The following is an 18,303-nucleotide window of genomic DNA, read 5'->3' as shown; positions in this document are numbered from 1 at the left end:
CCTATAAGCGAGAATTCTCATAAGACCGTCATCTTGGAAAACATAAACCAGTACGTTAAGCGCTTGGTCCTTGCAGCAAGTTTTTCCCCAATCAATTATGGCTGCTCGTGCTAGCACCGACGAATTTCGTTTCTTATCTTTTCGAGCTGCTTGTACTAACAACCAGTCACTTTGTTTTCATTTTCGTGAGGTACTGCTACTAACAGCCAATTTAATTTTCTTTTTTACAAATTTCTGAGTTGCTCGTACTAAGAGCCACACATATAGATGCAATTTTTTGGTGAGCTCAAGGTACTGGCTGTGTATCTTTGTTGCAAAATTTTTGAGTGGCTGGTACTAGCAGATACTCATTTACTTGTAATTTTTTTAGTTGCTGGTAGTAACCAGTAATTACCGCTAAGTTTACTTGCCACAAACATGTCAACTGTGGCTGTGTAGTACGCTTTGTTGAAAACGAAGCCTTTCTTGAGACGAGGATATTTACAAACAATACGTCGAAAACACTAGATATAAGAAAACGTGCGACAAAAGAAGGAATAGACTGTATCTGGCAGACTGCACCGCAAATGAAATAAAATGCCTCAATGGAACACTTAAATGTAACAAATTAATGGAAACTTGCTCTGGGTACACTGATGCGCACGCAAAAATATTGAAATCTGCTGAAATTTCAATATCGTGTATACACTGCAGAGTTGTGCGCAACACATGCAGCTGCAGGAGTTCTTTCCACAAAGAACAAAATACGAGAAAACGGCGCTTGTTAAGTGTCCTATATCGGTGTAACTGGGCAATGATGGCAATAATGAAAAGAAATAGCCCGGACTGAACACAAGAACGCAAACTGCTCATATGGCATTACAAGGGGCTGAGGATATAAAAGACGTTGCGCTAGACTCGATGAACTGGCTCAGTCATCCAGGAACTCGATATCAGGTTCCGGTCCAAGCTCCTCGTCCAGTGCGTCCATGTCAATCTTGCAGGGCGGAAGTGCGGCGATAAACTCCCGAGCACGTTCCTCCCTCCACCGAAGCTCAGCCGAACTCTGGCGACGCTTCCCATCCCTTTCCTCGACCTCCTCCCCAACACGCTTCCGCTTTTGTCCCCGTTGACGAACATCTACTTGCACTCGCAAAGCTTCCCCGTCAGCTTCCTTGCAGGCGGTTTCCAGCATGGCGGTCAGCTTCCCAACTAGTCTCTCGAGAAGCAATCGACGCCATATTCCCTCGTGCCTCTTAGATTTGCGTATGTCTCGGAGCTTGCTCAACGCTGCGGAAAGAACAAAGTCGGCATCACTCATCCTGCTTGATACGTAGCACCGTTTGCTTACCCGAATGACACTGGAATCAGAGAAACAGGAAGAGCAGTCCAGCCCGTGCAGGAACCGAGAACACAATGATTCGGTCTAAGGGAAACGCAGTTTTCTGTTGGCCTTCCCTCTTTCCACCGCGTTCCTTGAACCCACTTTCCCAAAAGGAGGCACTCGAAAGGCGAAGTGGGCAGTGACCTCGACACGGACGCACGTGCCGTAAGCGCGGTTGAAGTAGAAAGGGGAGAACCAGAAAAAAAAGGCAGGGGGGGGGGGACAAACAGGTTGCACGTGGTTATTTACCGTGCATATTCGAGCGCGAGAGAGCAGAAAATGGTAAAGGAAAGGTAAGAGGGGAGGGAAAAAAATAAACAATGCGTATTCCAAGATACGGCAGCGTTTACAGCGAAATATTGCGATCCGAGGGGTCAGTGACGAGTGCCGTCACGTGAGTTGTCTTCAAGAACCTTGAGCAATGGTTTTGTCTGTACATGCTTACACTTTTGGCGTCCGTTTGCTTTCATGCCTATAAGCGAGAATTCTCATAAGACCGTCATCTTGGAAAACATAAACCAGTACGTTAAGCGCTTGGTCCTTGCAGCAAGTTTTTCCCTAATCAATTATGGCTGCTCGTGCTAGCACCGACGAATTTCGTTTCTTATCTTTTCGAGCTGCTTGTACTCACAACCAGTCACTTTGTTTTCATTTTCGTGAGGTACGGCTACTAACAGCCAATTTAATTTTCTTTTTTACAAATTTCTGAGTTGCTCGTACTAAGAGCCACACATATAGATGCAATTTTTTGGTGAGCTCAAGGTACTGGCTGTGTATCTTTGTTGCAAAATTTTTGAGTGGCTGGTACTAGCAGATACTCATTTACTTGTAATTTTTTTAGTTGCTGGTAGTAACCAGTAATTACCGCTAAGTTTACTTGCCACAAACACGTCAACTGTGGCTGTGTAGTACGCTTTGTTGAAAACGAAGCCTTTCTTGAGACGAGGATATTTACAAACAATACGTCGAAAACACTAGATATAAGAAAACGTGCGACAAAAGAAGGAATGGACTGTATCTGGCAGACTGCACCGCAAATGAAATAAAATGCCTCAATGGAACACTTAAATGTAACAAATTAATGGAAACTTGCTCTGGGTACACTGATGCGCACGCAAAAATATTGAAATCTGCTGAAATTTCAATATCGTGTATACACTGCAGAGTTGTGCGCAACACATGCAGCTGCAGGAGTTCTTTCCACAAAGAACAAAATACGAGAAAACGGCGCTTGTTAAGTGTCCTATATCGGTGTAACTGGGCAATGATGGCAATAATAAAAGAAATAGCCCGGACTGAACACAAGAACGCAAACTGCTCATATGGCATTACAAGGGGGTGAGGATATAAAAGACGTTGCGCTAGACTCGATGAACTGGCTCAGTCATCCAGGAACTCGATATCAGGTTCCGGTCCAAGCTCCTCGTCCAGTGCGTCCATGTCAATCTTGCAGGGCGGAAGTGCGGCGATAAACTCCCGAGCACGTTCCTCCCTCCACCGAAGCTCAGCCGAACTCTGGCGACGCTTCCCATCCCTTTCCTCGACCTCCTACCCAACACACTTCCGCTTTTGTGCCCGTTGACGAACATCTACTTGCACTCGCAAAGCTTCCCCGTCAGCTTCCTTGCAGGCGGTTTCCAGCATGGCGGTCAGCTTCCCAACTAGTCTCTCGAGAAGCAATCGACGCCATATTCCCTCGTGCCTCTTAGATTTGCGTATGTCTCGGAGCTTGCTCAACGCTGCGGAAAGAACAAAGTCGGCATCACTCATCCTGCTTGATACGTAGCACCGTTTGCTTACCCGAATGACACTGGAATCAGAGAAACAGGAAGAGCAGTCCAGCCCGTGCAGGAACCGAGAACACAATGATTCGGTCTAAGGGAAACGCAGTTTTCTGTTGGCCTTCCCTCTTTCCACCGCGTTCCTTGAACCCACTTTCCCAAAAGGAGGCACTCGAAAGGCGAAGTGGGCAGTGACCTCGACACGGACGCACGTGCCGTAAGCGCGGTTGAAGTAGAAAGGGGAGAACCAGAAAAAAAAGGCAGGGGGGGGGGACAAACAGGTTGCACGTGGTTATTTACCGTGCATATTCGAGCGCGAGAGAGCAGAAAATGGTAAAGGAAAGGTAAGAGGGGAGGGAAAAAAATAAACAATGCGTATTCCAAGATACGGCAGCGTTTACAGCGACATATTGCGATCCGAGGGGTCAGTGACGAGTGCCGTCACGTGAGTTGTCTTCAAGAACCTTGAGCAATGGTTTTGTCTGTACATGCTTACACTTTTGGCGTCCGTTTGCTTTCATGCCTATAAGCGAGAATTCTCATAAGACCGTCATCTTGGAAAACATAAACCAGTACGTTAAGCGCTTGGTCCTTGCAGCAAGTTTTTCCCTAATCAATTATGGCTGCTCGTGCTAGCACCGACGAATTTCGTTTCTTATCTTTTCGAGCTGCTTGTACTCACAACCAGTCACTTTGTTTTCATTTTCGTGAGGTACTGCTACTAACAGCCAATTTAATTTTCTTTTTTACAAATTTCTGAGTTGCTCGTACTAAGAGCCACACATATAGATGCAATTTTTTGGTGAGCTCAAGGTACTGGCTGTGTATCTTTGTTGCAAAATTTTTGAGTGGCTGGTACTAGCAGATACTCATTTACTTGTAATTTTTTTAGTTGCTGGTAGTAACCAGTAATTACCGCTAAGTTTACTTGCCACAAACACGTCAACTGTGGCTGTGTAGTACGCTTTGTTGAAAACGAAGCCTTTCTTGAGACGAGGATATTTACAAACAATACGTCGAAAACACTAGATATAAGAAAACGTGCGACAAAAGAAGGAATAGACTGTATCTGGCAGACTGCACCGCAAATGAAATAAAATGCCTCAATGGAACACTTAAATGTAACAAATTAATGGAAACTTGCTCTGGGTACACTGATGCGCACGCAAAAATATTGAAATCTGCTGAAATTTCAATATCGTGTATACACTGCAGAGTTGTGCGCTACACATGCAGCTGCAGGAGTTCTTTCCACAAAGAACAAAATACGAGAAAACGGCGCTTGTTAAGTGTCCTATATCGGTGTAACTGGGCAATGATGGCAATAATGAAAAGAAATAGCCCGGACTGAACACAAGAACGCAAACTGCTCATATGGCATTACAAGGGGGTGAGGATATAAAAGACGTTGCGCTAGACTCGATGAACTGGCTCAGTCATCCAGGAACTCGATATCAGGTTCCGGTCCAAGCTCCTCGTCCAGTGCGTCCATGTCAATCTTGCAGGGCGGAAGTGCGGCGATAAACTCCCGAGCACGTTCCTCCCTCCACCGAAGCTCAGCCGAACTCTGGCGACGCTTCCCATCCCTTTCCTCGACCTCCTCCCCAACACGCTTCCGCTTTTGTCCCCGTTGACGAACATCTACTTGCACTCGCAAAGCTTCCCCGTCAGCTTCCTTGCAGGCGGTTTCCAGCATGGCGGTCAGCTTCCCAACTAGTCTCTCGAGAAGCAATCGACGCCATATTCCCTCGTGCCTCTTAGATTTGCGTATGTCTCGGAGCTTGCTCAACGCTGCGGAAAGAACAAAGTCGGCATCACTCATCCTGCTTGATACGTAGCACCGTTTGCTTACCCGAATGACACTGGAATCAGAGAAACAGGAAGAGCAGTCCAGCCCGTGCAGGAACCGAGAACACAATGATTCGGTCTAAGGGAAACGCAGTTTTCTGTTGGCCTTCCCTCTTTCCACCGCGTTCCTTGAACCCACTTTCCCAAAAGGAGGCACTCGAAAGGCGAAGTGGGCAGTGACCTCGACACGGACGCATGTGCCGTAAGCGCGGTTGAGGTAGAAAGGGGAGAACCAGAAAAAAAAGGCAGGGGGGGGGGACAAACAGGTTGCACGTGGTTATTTACCGTGCATATTCGAGCGCGAGAGAGCAGAAAATGGTAAAGGAAAGGTAAGAGGGGAGGGAAAAAAATAAACAATGCGTATTCCAAGATACGGCAGCGTTTACAGCGAAATATTGCGATCCGAGGGGTCAGTGACGAGTGCCGTCACGTGAGTTGTCTTCAAGAACCTTGAGCAATGGTTTTGTCTGTACATGCTTACACTTTTGGCGTCCATTTGCTTTCATGCCTATAAGCGAGAATTCTCATAAGACCGTCATCTTGGAAAACATAAACCAGTACGTTAAGCGCTTGGTCCTTGCAGCAAGTTTTTCCCTAATCAATTATGGCTGCTCGTGCTAGCACCGACGAATTTCGTTTCTTATCTTTTCGAGCTGCTTGTACTCACAACCAGTCACTTTGTTTTCATTTTCGTGAGGTACTGCTACTAACAGCCAATTTAATTTTCTTTTTTACAAATTTCTGAGTTGCTCGTACTAAGAGCCACACATATAGATGCAATTTTTTGGTGAGCTCAAGGTACTGGCTGTGTATCTTTGTTGCAAAATTTTTGAGTGGCTGGTACTAGCAGATACTCATTTACTTGTAATTTTTTTAGTTGCTGGTAGTAACCAGTAATTACCGCTAAGTTTACTTGCCACAAACACGTCAACTGTGGCTGTGTAGTACGCTTTGTTGAAAACGAAGCCTTTCTTGAGACGAGGATATTTACAAACAATACGTCGAAAACACTAGATATAAGAAAACGTGCGACAAAAGAAGGAATAGACTGTATCTGGCAGACTGCACCGCAAATGAAATAAAATGCCTCAATGGAACACTTAAATTTAACAAATTAATGGAAACTTGCTCTGGGTACACTGATGCGCACGCAAAAATATTGAAATCTGCTGAAATTTCAATATCGTGTATACACTGCAGAGTTGTGCGCAACACATGCAGCTGCAGGAGTTCTTTCCACAAAGAACAAAATACGAGAAAACGGCGCTTGTTAAGTGTCCTATATCGGTGTAACTGGGCAATGATGGCAATAATGAAAAGAAATAGCCCGGACTGAACACAAGAACGCAAACTGCTCATATGGCATTACAAGGGGGTGAGGATATAAAAGACGTTGCGCTAGACTCGATGAACTGGCTCAGTCATCCAGGAACTCGATATCAGGTTCCGGTCCAAGCTCCTCGTCCAGTGCGTCCATGTCAATCTTGCAGGGCGGAAGTGCGGCGATAAATTCCCGAGCACGTTCCTCCCTCCACCGAAGCTCAGCCGAACTCTGGCGACGCTTCCCATCCCTTTCCTCGACCTCCTCCCCAACACGCTTCCGCTTTTGTCCCCGTTGACGAACATCTACTTGCACTCGCAAAGCTTCCCCGTCAGCTTCCTTGCAGGCGGTTTCCAGCATGGCGGTCAGCTTCCCAACTAGTCTCTCGAGAAGCAATCGACGCCATATTCCCTCGTGCCTCTTAGATTTGCGTATGTCTCGGAGCTTGCTCAACGCTGCGGAAAGAACAAAGTCGGCATCACTCATCCTGCTTGATACGTAGCACCGTTTGCTTACCCGAATGACACTGGAATCAGAGAAACAGGAAGAGCAGTCCAGCCCGTGCAGGAACCGAGAACACAATGATTCGGTCTAAGGGAAACGCAGTTTTCTGTTGGCCTTCCCTCTTTCCACCGCGTTCCTTGAACCCACTTTCCCAAAAGGAGGCACTCGAAAGGCGAAGTGGGCAGTGACCTCGACACGGACGCACGTGCCGTAAGCGCGGTTGAAGTAGAAAGGGGAGAACCAGAAAAAAAAGGCAGGGGGGGGGACAAACAGGTTGCACGTGGTTATTTACCGTGCATATTCGAGCGCGAGAGAGCAGAAAATGGTAAAGGAAAGGTAAGAGGGGAGGGAAAAAAATAAACAATGCGTATTCCAAGATACGGCAGCGTTTACAGCGAAATATTGCGATCCGAGGGGTCAGTGACGAGTGCCGTCACGTGAGTTGTCTTCAAGAACCTTGAGCAATGGTTTTGTCTGTACATGCTTACACTTTTGGCGTCCGTTTGCTTTCATGCCTATAAGCGAGAATTCTCATAAGACCGTCATCTTGGAAAACATAAACCAGTACGTTAAGCGCTTGGTCCTTGCAGCAAGTTTTTCCCTAATCAATTATGGCTGCTCGTGCTAGCACCGACGAATTTCGTTTCTTATCTTTTCGAGCTGCTTGTACTCACAACCAGTCACTTTGTTTTCATTTTCGTGAGGTACTGCTACTAACAGCCAATTTAATTTTCTTTTTTACAAATTTCTGAGTTGCTCGTACTAAGAGCCACACATATAGATGCAATTTTTTGGTGAGCTCAAGGTACTGGCTGTGTATCTTTGTTGCAAAATTTTTGAGTGGCTGGTACTAGCAGATACTCATTTACTTGTAATTTTTTTAGTTGCTTGTAGTAACCAGTAATTACCGCTAAGTTTACTTGCCACAAACACGTCAACTGTGGCTGTGTAGTAGGCTTTGTTGAAAACGAAGCCTTTCTTGAGACGAGGATATTTACAAAGAATACGTCGAAAACACTAGATATAAGAAAACGTGCGACAAAAGAAGGAATAGACTGTATCTGGCAGACTGCACCGCAAATGAAATAAAATGCCTCAATGGAACACTTAAATGTAACAAATTAATGGAAACTTGCTCTGGGTACACTGATGCGCACGCAAAAATATTGAAATCTGCTGAAATTTCAATATCGTGTATACACTGCAGAGTTGTGCGCAACACATGCAGCTGCAGGAGTTCTTTCCACAAAGAACAAAATACGAGAAAACGGCGCTTGTTAAGTGTCCCATATCGGTGTAACTGGGCAATGATGGCAATAATGAAAAGAAATAGCCCGGACTGAACACAAGAACGCAAACTGCTCATAAGGCATTACAAGGGGGTGAGGATATAAAAGACGTTGCGCTAGACTCGATGAACTGGCTCAGTCATCCAGGAACTCGATATCAGGTTCCGGTCCAAGCTCCTCGTCCAGTGCGTCCATGTCAATCTTGCAGGGCGGAAGTGCGGCGATAAACTCCCGAGCACGTTCCTCCCTCCACCGAAGCTCAGCCGAACTCTGGCGACGCTTCCCATCCCTTTCCTCGACCTCCTCCCCAACACGCTTCCGCTTTTGTGCCCGTTGACGAACATATACTTGCACTCGCAAAGCTTCCCCGTCAGCTTCCTTGCAGGCGGTTTCCAGCATGGCGGTCAGCTTCCCAACTAGTCTCTCGAGAAGCAATCGACGCCATATTCCCTCGTGCCTCTTAGATTTGCGTATGTCTCGGAGCTTGCTCAACGCTGCGGAAAGAACAAAGTCGGCATCACTCATCCTGCTTGATACGTAGCACCGTTTGCTTACCCGAATGACACTGGAATCAGAGAAACAGGAAGAGCAGTCCAGCACGTGCAGGAACCGAGAACACAATGATTCGGTCTAAGGGAAACGCAGTTTTCTGTTGGCCTTCCCTCTTTCCACCGCGTTCCTTGAACCCACTTTCCCAAAAGGAGGCGCTCGAAAGGCGAAGTGGGCAGTGACCTCGACACGGACGCACGTGCCGTAAGCGCGGTTGAAGTAGAAAGGGGAGAACCAGAAAAAAAAGGCAGGGGGGGGGGGGACAAACAGGTTGCACGTGGTTATTTACCGTGCATATTCGAGCGCGAGAGAGCAGAAAATGGTAAAGGAAAGGTAAGAGGGGAGGGAAAAAAATAAACAATGCGTATTCCAAGATACGGCAGCGTTTACAGCGAAATATTGCGATCCGAGGGGTCAGTGACGAGTGCCGTCACGTGAGTTGTCTTCAAGAACCTTGAGCAATAGTTTTGTCTGTACATGCTTACACTTTTGGCGTCCGTTTGCTTTCATGCCTATAAGCGAGAATTCTCATAAGACCGTCATCTTGGAAAACATAAACCAGTACGTTAAGCGCTTGGTCCTTGCAGCAAGTTTTTCCCTAATCAATTATGGCTGCTCGTGCTAGCACCGACGAATTTCGTTTCTTATCTTTTCGAGCTGCTTGTACTCACAACCAGTCACTTTGTTTTCATTTTCGTGAGGTACTGCTACTAACAGCCAATTTAATTTTCTTTTTTACAAATTTCTGAGTTGCTCGTACTAAGAGCCACACATATAGATGCAATATTTTGGTGAGCTCAAGGTACTGGCTGTGTATCTTTGTTGCAAAATTTTTGAGTGGCTGGTACTAGCAGATACTCATTTACTTGTAATTTTTTTAGTTGCTGGTAGTAACAAGTAATTACCGCTAAGTTTACTTGCCACAAACACGTCAACTGTGGCTGTGTAGTACGCTTTGTTGAAAACGAAGCCTTTCTTGAGACGAGGATATTTACAAACAATACGTCGAAAACACTAGATATAAGAAAACGTGCGACAAAAGAAGGAATAGACTGTATCTGGCAGACTGCACCGCAAATGAAATAAAATGCCTCAATGGAACACTTAAATGTAACAAATTAATGGAAACTTGCTCTGGGTACACTGATGCGCACGCAAAAATATTGAAATCTGCTGAAATTTCAATATCGTGTATACACTGCAGAGTTGTGCGCAACACATGCAGCTGCAGGAGTTCTTTCCACAAAGAACAAAATACGAGAAAACGGCGCTTGTTAAGTGTCCTATATCGGTGTAACTGGGCAATGATGGCAATAATGAAAAGAAATAGCCCGGACTGAACACAAAAACGCAAACTGCTCATATGGCATTACAAGGGGCTGAGGATATAAAAGACGTTGCGCTAGACTCGATGAACTGGCTCAGTCATCCAGGAACTCGATATCAGGTTCCGGTCCAAGCTCCTCGTCCAGTGCGTCCATGTCAATCTTGCAGGGCGGAAGTGCGGCGATAGACTCCCGAGCACGTTCCTCCCTCCACCGAAGCTCAGCCGAACTCTGGCGACGCTTCCCATCCCTTTCCTCGACCTCCTCCCCAACACGCTTCCGCTTTTGTGCCCGTTGACGAACATATACTTGCACTCGCAAAGCTTCCCCGTCAGCTTCCTTGCAGGCGGTTTCCAGCATGGCGGTCAGCTTCCCAACTAGTCTCTCGAGAAGCAATCGACGCCATATTCCCTCGTGCCTCTTAGATTTGCGTATGTCTCAGAGCTTGCTCAACGCTGCGGAAAGAACAAAGTCGGCATTACTCATCCTGCTTGATACGTAGCACCGTTTGCTTACCCGAATGACACTGGAATCAGAGAAACAGGAAGAGCAGTCCAGCCCGTGCAGGAACCGAGAACACAATGATTCGGTCTAAGGGAAACGCAGTTTTCTGTTGGCCTTCCCTCTTTCCACCGCGTTCCTTGAACCCACTTTCCCAAAAGGAGGCACTCGAAAGGCGAAGTGGGCAGTGACCTCGACACGGACGCACGTGCCGTAAGCGCGGTTGAAGTAGAAAGGGGAGAACCAGAAAAAAAGGGCAGGGGGGGGGGACAAACAGGTTGCACGTGGTTATTTACCGTGCATATTCGAGCGCGAGAGAGCAGAAAATGGTAAAAGAAAGGTAAGAGGGGAGGGAAAAAAATAAACAATGCGTATTCCAAGATACGGCAGCGTTTACAGCGAAATATTGCGATCCGAGGGGTCAGTGACGAGTGCCGTCACGTGAGTTGTCTTCAAGAACCTTGAGCAATAGTTTTGTCTGTACATGCTTACACTTTTGGCGTCCGTTTGCTTTCATGCCTATAAGCGAGAATTCTCATAAGACCGTCATCTTGGAAAACATAAACCAGTACGTTGCGCTTGGTCCTTGCAGCAAGTTTTTCCCTAATCAATTATGGCTGCTCGTGCTAGCACCGACGAATTTCGTTTCTTATCTTTTCGAGCTGCTTGTACTCACAACCAGTCACTTTGTTTTCATTTTCGTGAGGTACTGCTACTAACAGCCAATTTAATTTTCTTTTTTACAAATTTCTGAGTTGCTCGTACTAAGAGCCACACATATAGATGCAATTTTTTGGTGAGCTCAAGGTACTGGCTTTGTATCTTTGTTGCAAAATTTTTGAGTGGCTGGTACTAGCAGATACTCATTTAATTGTAATTTTTTTAGTTGCTGGTAGTAACCAGTAATTACCGCTAAGTTTACTTGCCACAAACACGTCAACTGTGGCTGTGTAGTACGCTTTGTTGAAAACGAAGCCTTTCTTGAGACGAGGATATTTACAAACAATACGTCGAAAACACTAGATATAAGAAAACGTGCGACAAAAGAAGGAATAGACTGTATGTGGCAGACTGCACCGCAAATGAAATAAAATGCCTCAATGGAACACTTAAATGTAACAAATTAATGGAAACTTGCTCTGGGTACACTGATGCGCACGCAAAAATATTGAAATCTGCTGAAATTTCAATATCGTGTATACACTGCAGAGTTGTGCGCAACACATGCAGCTGCAGGAGTTCTTTCCACAAAGAACAAAATACGAGAAAACGGCGCTTGTTAAGTGTCCTATATCGGTGTAACTGGGCAATGATGGCAATAATGAAAAGAAATAGCCCGGACTGAACACAAGAACGCAAACTGCTCATATGGCATTACAAGGGGCTGAGGATATAAAAGACGTTGCGCTAGACTCGATGAACTGGCTCAGTCATCCAGGAACTCGATATCAGGTTCCGGTCCAAGCTCCTCGTCCAGTGCGTCCATGTCAATCTTGCAGGGCGGAAGTGCGGCGATAAACTCCCGAGCACGTTCCTCCCTCCACCGAAGCTCAGCCGAACTCTGGCGACGCTTCCCATCCCTTTCCTCGACCTCCTCCCCAACACGCTTCCGCTTTTGTGCCCGTTGACGAACATATACTTGCACTCGCAAAGCTTCCCCGTCAGCTTCCTTGCAGGCGGTTTCCAGCATGGCGGTCAGCTTCCCAACTAGTCTCTCGAGAAGCAATCGACGCCATATTCCCTCGTGCCTCTTAGATTTGCGTATGTCTCGGAGCTTGCTCAACGCTGCGGAAAGAACAATGTCGGCATCACTCATCCTGCTTGATACGTAGCACCGTTTGCTTACCCGAATGACACTGGTATCAGAGAAACAGGAAGAGCAGTCCAGCCCGTGCAGGAACCGAGAACACAATGATTCGGTCTAAGGGAAACGCAGTTTTCTGTTGGCCTTCCCTCTTTCCACCGCGTTCCTTGAACCCACTTTCCCAAAAGGAGGCACTCGAAAGGCGAAGTGGGCAGTGACCTCGACACGGACGCACGTGCCGTAAGCGCGGTTGAAGTAGAAAGGGGAGAACCAGAAAAAAAAGGCATGGGGGGGGACAAACAGGTTGCACGTGGTTATTTACCGTGCATATTCGAGCGCGAGAGAGCAGAAAATGGTAAAGGAAAGGTAAGAGGGGAGGGAAAAAAATAAACAATGCGTATTCCAAGATACGGCAGCGTTTACAGCGAAATATTGCGATCCGAGGGGTCAGTGACGAGTGCCGTCACGTGAGTTGTCTTCAAGAACCTTGAGCAATAGTTTTGTCTGTACATGCTTACACTTTTGGCGTCCGTTTGCTTTCATGCCTATAAGCGAGAATTCTCATAAGACCGTCATCTTGGAAAACATAAACCAGTACGTTAAGCGCTTGGTCCTTGCAGCAAGTTTTTCCCTAATCAATTATGGCTGCTCGTGCTAGCACCGACGAATTTCGTTTCTTATCTTTTCGAGCTGCTTGTACTCACAACCAGTCACTTTGTTTTCATTTTCGTGAGGTACTGCTACTAACAGCCAATTTAATTTTCTTTTTTACAAATTTCTGAGTTGCTCGTACTAAGAGCCACACATATAGATGCAATTTTTTGGTGAGCTCAAGGTACTGGCTGTGTATCTTTGTTGCAAAATTTTTGAGTGGCTGGTACTAGCAGATACTCATTTACTTGTAATTTTTTTAGTTGCTGGTAGTAACCAGTAATTACCGCTAAGTTTACTTGCCACAAACACGTCAACTGTGGCTGTGTAGTACGCTTTGTTGAAAACGAAGCCTTTCTTGAGACGAGGATATTTACAAACAATACGTCGAAAACACTAGATATAAGAAAACGTGCGACAAAAGAAGGAATAGACTGTATCTGGCAGACTGCACCGCAAATGAAATAAAATGCCTCAATGGAACACTTAAATGTAACAAATTAATGGAAACTTGCTCTGGGTACACTGATGCGCACGCAAAAATATTGAAATCTGCTGAAATTTCAATATCGTGTATACACTGCAGAGTTGTGCGCAACACATGCAGCTGCAGGAGTTCTTTCCACAAAGAACAAAATACGAGAAAACGGCGCTTGTTAAGTGTCCTATATCGGTGTAACTGGGCAATGATGGCAATAATGAAAAGAAATAGCCCGGACTGAACACAAGAACGCAAACTGCTCATATGGCATTACAAGGGGCTGAGGATATAAAAGACGTTGCGCTAGACTCGATGAACTGGCTCAGTCATCCAGGAACTCGATATCAGGTTCCGGTCCAAGCTCCTCGTCCAGTGCGTCCATGTCAATCTTGCAGGGCGGAAGTGCGGCGATAGACTCCCGAGCACGTTCCTCCCTCCACCGAAGCTCAGCCGAACTCTGGCGACGCTTCCCATCCCTTTCCTCGACCTCCTCCCCAACACGCTTCCGCTTTTGTGCCCGTTGACGAACATATACTTGCACTCGCAAAGCTTCCCCGTCAGCTTCCTTGCAGGCGGTTTCCAGCATGGCGGTCAGCTTCCCAACTAGTCTCTCGAGAAGCAATCGACGCCATATTCCCTCGTGCCTCTTAGATTTGCGTATGTCTCGGAGCTTGCTCAACGCTGCGGAAAGAACAAAGTCGGCATCACTCATCCTGCTTGATACGTAGCACCGTTTGCTTACCCGAATGACACTGGAATCAGAGAAACAGGAAGAGCAGTCCAGCCCGTGCAGGAACCGAGAACACAATGATTCGGTCTAAGGGAAACGCAGTTTTCTGTTGGCCTTCCCTCTTTCCACCGCGTTCCTTGAACCCACTTTCCCAAAAGGAGGCACTCGAAAGGCGAAGTGGGCAGTGACCTCGACACGGACGCACGTGCCGTAAGCGCGGTTGAAGTAGAAAGGGGAGAACCAGAAAAAAAAGGCAGGGGGGGGGGGACAAACAGGTTGCACGTGGTTATTTACCGTGCATATTCGAGCGCGAGAGAGCAGAAAATGGTAAAGGAAAGGTAAGAGGGGAGGGAAAAAAATAAACAATGCGTATTCCAAGATACGGCAGCGTTTACAGCGAAATATTGCGATCCGAGGGGTCAGTGACGAGTGCCGTCACGTGAGTTGTCTTCAAGAACCTTGAGCAATAGTTTTGTCTGTACATGCTTACACTTTTGGCGTCCGTTTGCTTTCATGCCTATAAGCGAGAATTCTCATAAGACCGTCATCTTGGAAAACATAAACCAGTACGTTAAGCGCTTGGTCCTTGCAGCAAGTTTTTCCCTAATCAATTATGGCTGCTCGTGCTAGCACCGACGAATTTCGTTTCTTATCTTTTCGAGCTGCTTGTACTCACAACCAGTCACTTTGTTTTCATTTTCGTGAGGTACTGCTACTAACAGCCAATTTAATTTTCTTTTTTACAAATTTCTGAGTTGCTCGTACTAAGAGCCACACATATAGATGCAATTTTTTGGTGAGCTCAAGGTACTGGCTGTGTATCTTTGTTGCGAAATTTTTGAGTGGCTGGTACTAGCAGATACTCATTTACTTGTAATTTTTTTAGTTGCTGGTAGTAACCAGTAATTACCGCTAAGTTTACTTGCCACAAACACGTCAACTGTGGCTGTGTAGTACGCTTTGTTGAAAACGAAGCCTTTCTTGAGACGAGGATATTTACAAACAATAAGTCGAAAACACTAGATATAAGAAAACGTGCGACAAAAGAAGGAATAGACTGTATCTGGCAGACTGCACCGCAAATGAAATAAAATGCCTCAATGGAACACTTAAATGTAACAAATTAATGGAAACTTGCTCTGGGTACACTGATGCGCACGCAAAAATATTGAAATCTGCTGAAATTTCAATATCGTGTATACACTGCAGAGTTGTGCGCAACACATGCAGCTGCACGAGTTCTTTCCACAAAGAACAAAATACGAGAAAACGGCGCTTGTTAAGTGTCCTATATCGGTGTAACTGGGCAATGATGGCAATAATGAAAAGAAATAGCCCGTACTGAACACAAGAACGCAAACTGCTCATATGGCATTACAAGGGGCTGAGGATATAAAAGACGTTGCGCTAGACTCGATGAACTGGCTCAGTCATCCAGGAACTCGATATCAGGTTCCGGTCCAAGCTCCTCGTCCAGTGCGTCCATGTCAATCTTGCAGGGCGGAAGTGCGGCGATAAACTCCCGAGCACGTTCCTCCCTCCACCGAAGCTCAGCCGAACTCTGGCGACGCTTCCCATCCCTTTCCTCGACCTCCTCCCCAACACGCTTCCGCTTTTGTGCCCGTTGACGAACATCTACTTGCACTCGCAAAGCTTCCCCGTCAGCTTCCTTGCAGGCGGTTTCCAGCATGGCGGTCAGCTTCCCAACTAGTCTCTCGAGAAGCAATCGACGCCATATTCCCTCGTGCCTCTTAGATTTGCGTATGTCTCGGAGCTTGCTCAACGCTGCGGAAAGAACAAAGTCGGCATCACTCATCCTGCTTGATACGTAGCACCGTTTGCTTACCCGAATGACACTGGAATCAGAGAAACAGGAAGAGCAGTCCAGCCCGTGCAGGAACCGAGAACACAATGATTCGGTCTAAGGGAAACGCAGTTTTCTGTTGGCCTTCCCTCTTTCCACCGCGTTCCTTGAACCCACTTTCCCAAAAGGAGGCACTCGAAAGGCGAAGTGGGCAGTGACCTCGACACGGACGCACGTGCCGTAAGCGCGGTTGAAGTAGAAAGGGGAGAACCAGAAAAAAAAGGCAGGGGGGGGGGACAAACAGGTTGCACGTGGTTAGTTACCGTGCATATTCGAGCGCGAGAGAGCAGAAAATGGTAAAGGAAAGGTAAGAGGGGAGGGAAAAAAATAAACAATGCGTATTCCAAGATACGGCAGCGTTTACAGCGAAATATTGCGATCCGAGGGGTCAGTGACGAGTGCCGTCACGTGAGTTGTCTTCAAGAACCTTGAGCAATGGTTTTGTCTGTACATGCTTACACTTTTGGCGTCCGTTTGCTTTCATGCCTATAAGCGAGAATTCTCATAAGACCGTCATCTTGGAAAACATAAACCAGTACGTTAAGCGCTTGGTCCTTGCAGCAAGTTTTTCCCTAATCAATTATGGCTGCTCGTGCTAGCACCGACGAATTTCGTTTCTTATCTTTTCGAGCTGCTTGTACTCACAACCAGTCACTTTGTTTTCATTTTCGTGAGGTACTGCTACTAACAGCCAATTTAATTTTCTTTTTTACAAATTTCTGAGTTGCTCGTACTAAGAGCCACACATATAGATGCAATTTTTTGGTGAGCTCAAGGTACTGGCTGTGTATCTTTGTTGCAAAATTTTTGAGTGGCTGGTACTAGCAGATACTCATTTACTTGTAATTTTTTTAGTTGCTTGTAGTAACCAGTAATTACCGCTAAGTTTACTTGCCACAAACACGTCAACTGTGGCTGTGTAGTACGCTTTGTTGAAAACGAAGCCTTTCTTGAGACGAGGATATTTACAAACAATACGTCGAAAACACTAGATATAAGAAAACGTGCGACAAAAGAAGGAATAGACTGAATCTGGCAGACTGCACCGCAAATGAAATAAAATGCCTCTATGGAACACTTAAATGTAACAAATTAATGGAAACTTGCTCTGGGTACACTGATGCGCACGCAAAAATATTGAAATCTGCTGAAATTTCAATATCGTGTATACACTGCAGAGTTGTGCGCAACACATGCAGCTGCAGGAGTTCTTTCCACAAAGAACAAAATACGAGAAAACGGCGCTTGTTAAGTGTCCTATATCGGTGTATCTGGGCAATGATGGCAATAATGAAAAGAAATAGCCCGGACTGAACACAAGAACGCAAACTGCTCATATGGCATTACAAGGGGCTGAGGATATAAAAGACGTTGCGCTAGACTCGATGAACTGGCTCAGTCATCCAGGAACTCGATATCAGGTTCCAGTCCAAGCTCCTCGTCCAGTGCGTCCATGTCAATCTTGCAGGGCGGAAGTGCGGCGATAAACTCCCGAGCACGTTCCTCCCTCCACCGAAGCTCAGCCGAACTCTGGCGACGCTTCCCATCCCTTTCCTCGACCTCCTCCCCAACACGCTTCCGCTTTTGTCCCCGTTGACGAACATCTACTTGCACTCGAAAAGCTTCCCCGTCAGCTTCCTTGCAGGCGGTTTCCAGCATGGCGGTCAGCTTCCCAACTAGTCTCTCGAGAAGCAATCGACGCCATATTCCCTCGTGCCTCTTAGATTTGCGTATGTCTCGGAGCTTGCTCAACGCTGCGGAAAGAACAAAGTCGGCATCACTCATCCTGCTTGATACGTAGCACCGTTTGCTTACCCGAATGACACTGGAATCAGAGAAACAGGAAGAGCAGTCCAGCCCGTGCAGGAACCGAGAACACAATGATTCGGTCTAAGGGAAACGCAGTTTTCTGTTGGCCTTCCCTCTTTCCACCGCGTTCCTTGAACCCACTTTCCCAAAAGGAGGCACTCGAAAGGCGAAGTGGGCAGTGACCTCGACACGGACGCACGTGCCGTAAGCGCGGTTGAAGTAGAAAGGGGAGAACCAGAAAAAAAAGGCAGGGGGGGGGGACAAACAGGTTGCACGTGGTTATTTACCGTGCATATTCGAGCGCGAGAGAGCAGAAAATGGTAAAGGAAAGGTAAGAGGGGAGGGAAAAAAATAAACAATGCGTATTCCAAGATACGGCAGCGTTTACAGCGAAATATTGCGATCCGAGGGGTCAGTGACGAGTGCCGTCACGTGAGTTGTCTTCAAGAACCTTGAGCAATAGTTTTGTCTGTACATGCTTAC

Source organism: Dermacentor albipictus, chromosome 6 (genome assembly GCF_038994185.2).
Source record: "Dermacentor albipictus isolate Rhodes 1998 colony chromosome 6, USDA_Dalb.pri_finalv2, whole genome shotgun sequence".
In the NCBI taxonomy this organism is placed as follows: Eukaryota; Metazoa; Arthropoda; class Arachnida; order Ixodida; family Ixodidae; genus Dermacentor; species Dermacentor albipictus.
This window is presented reverse-complemented; position numbering follows the sequence as displayed.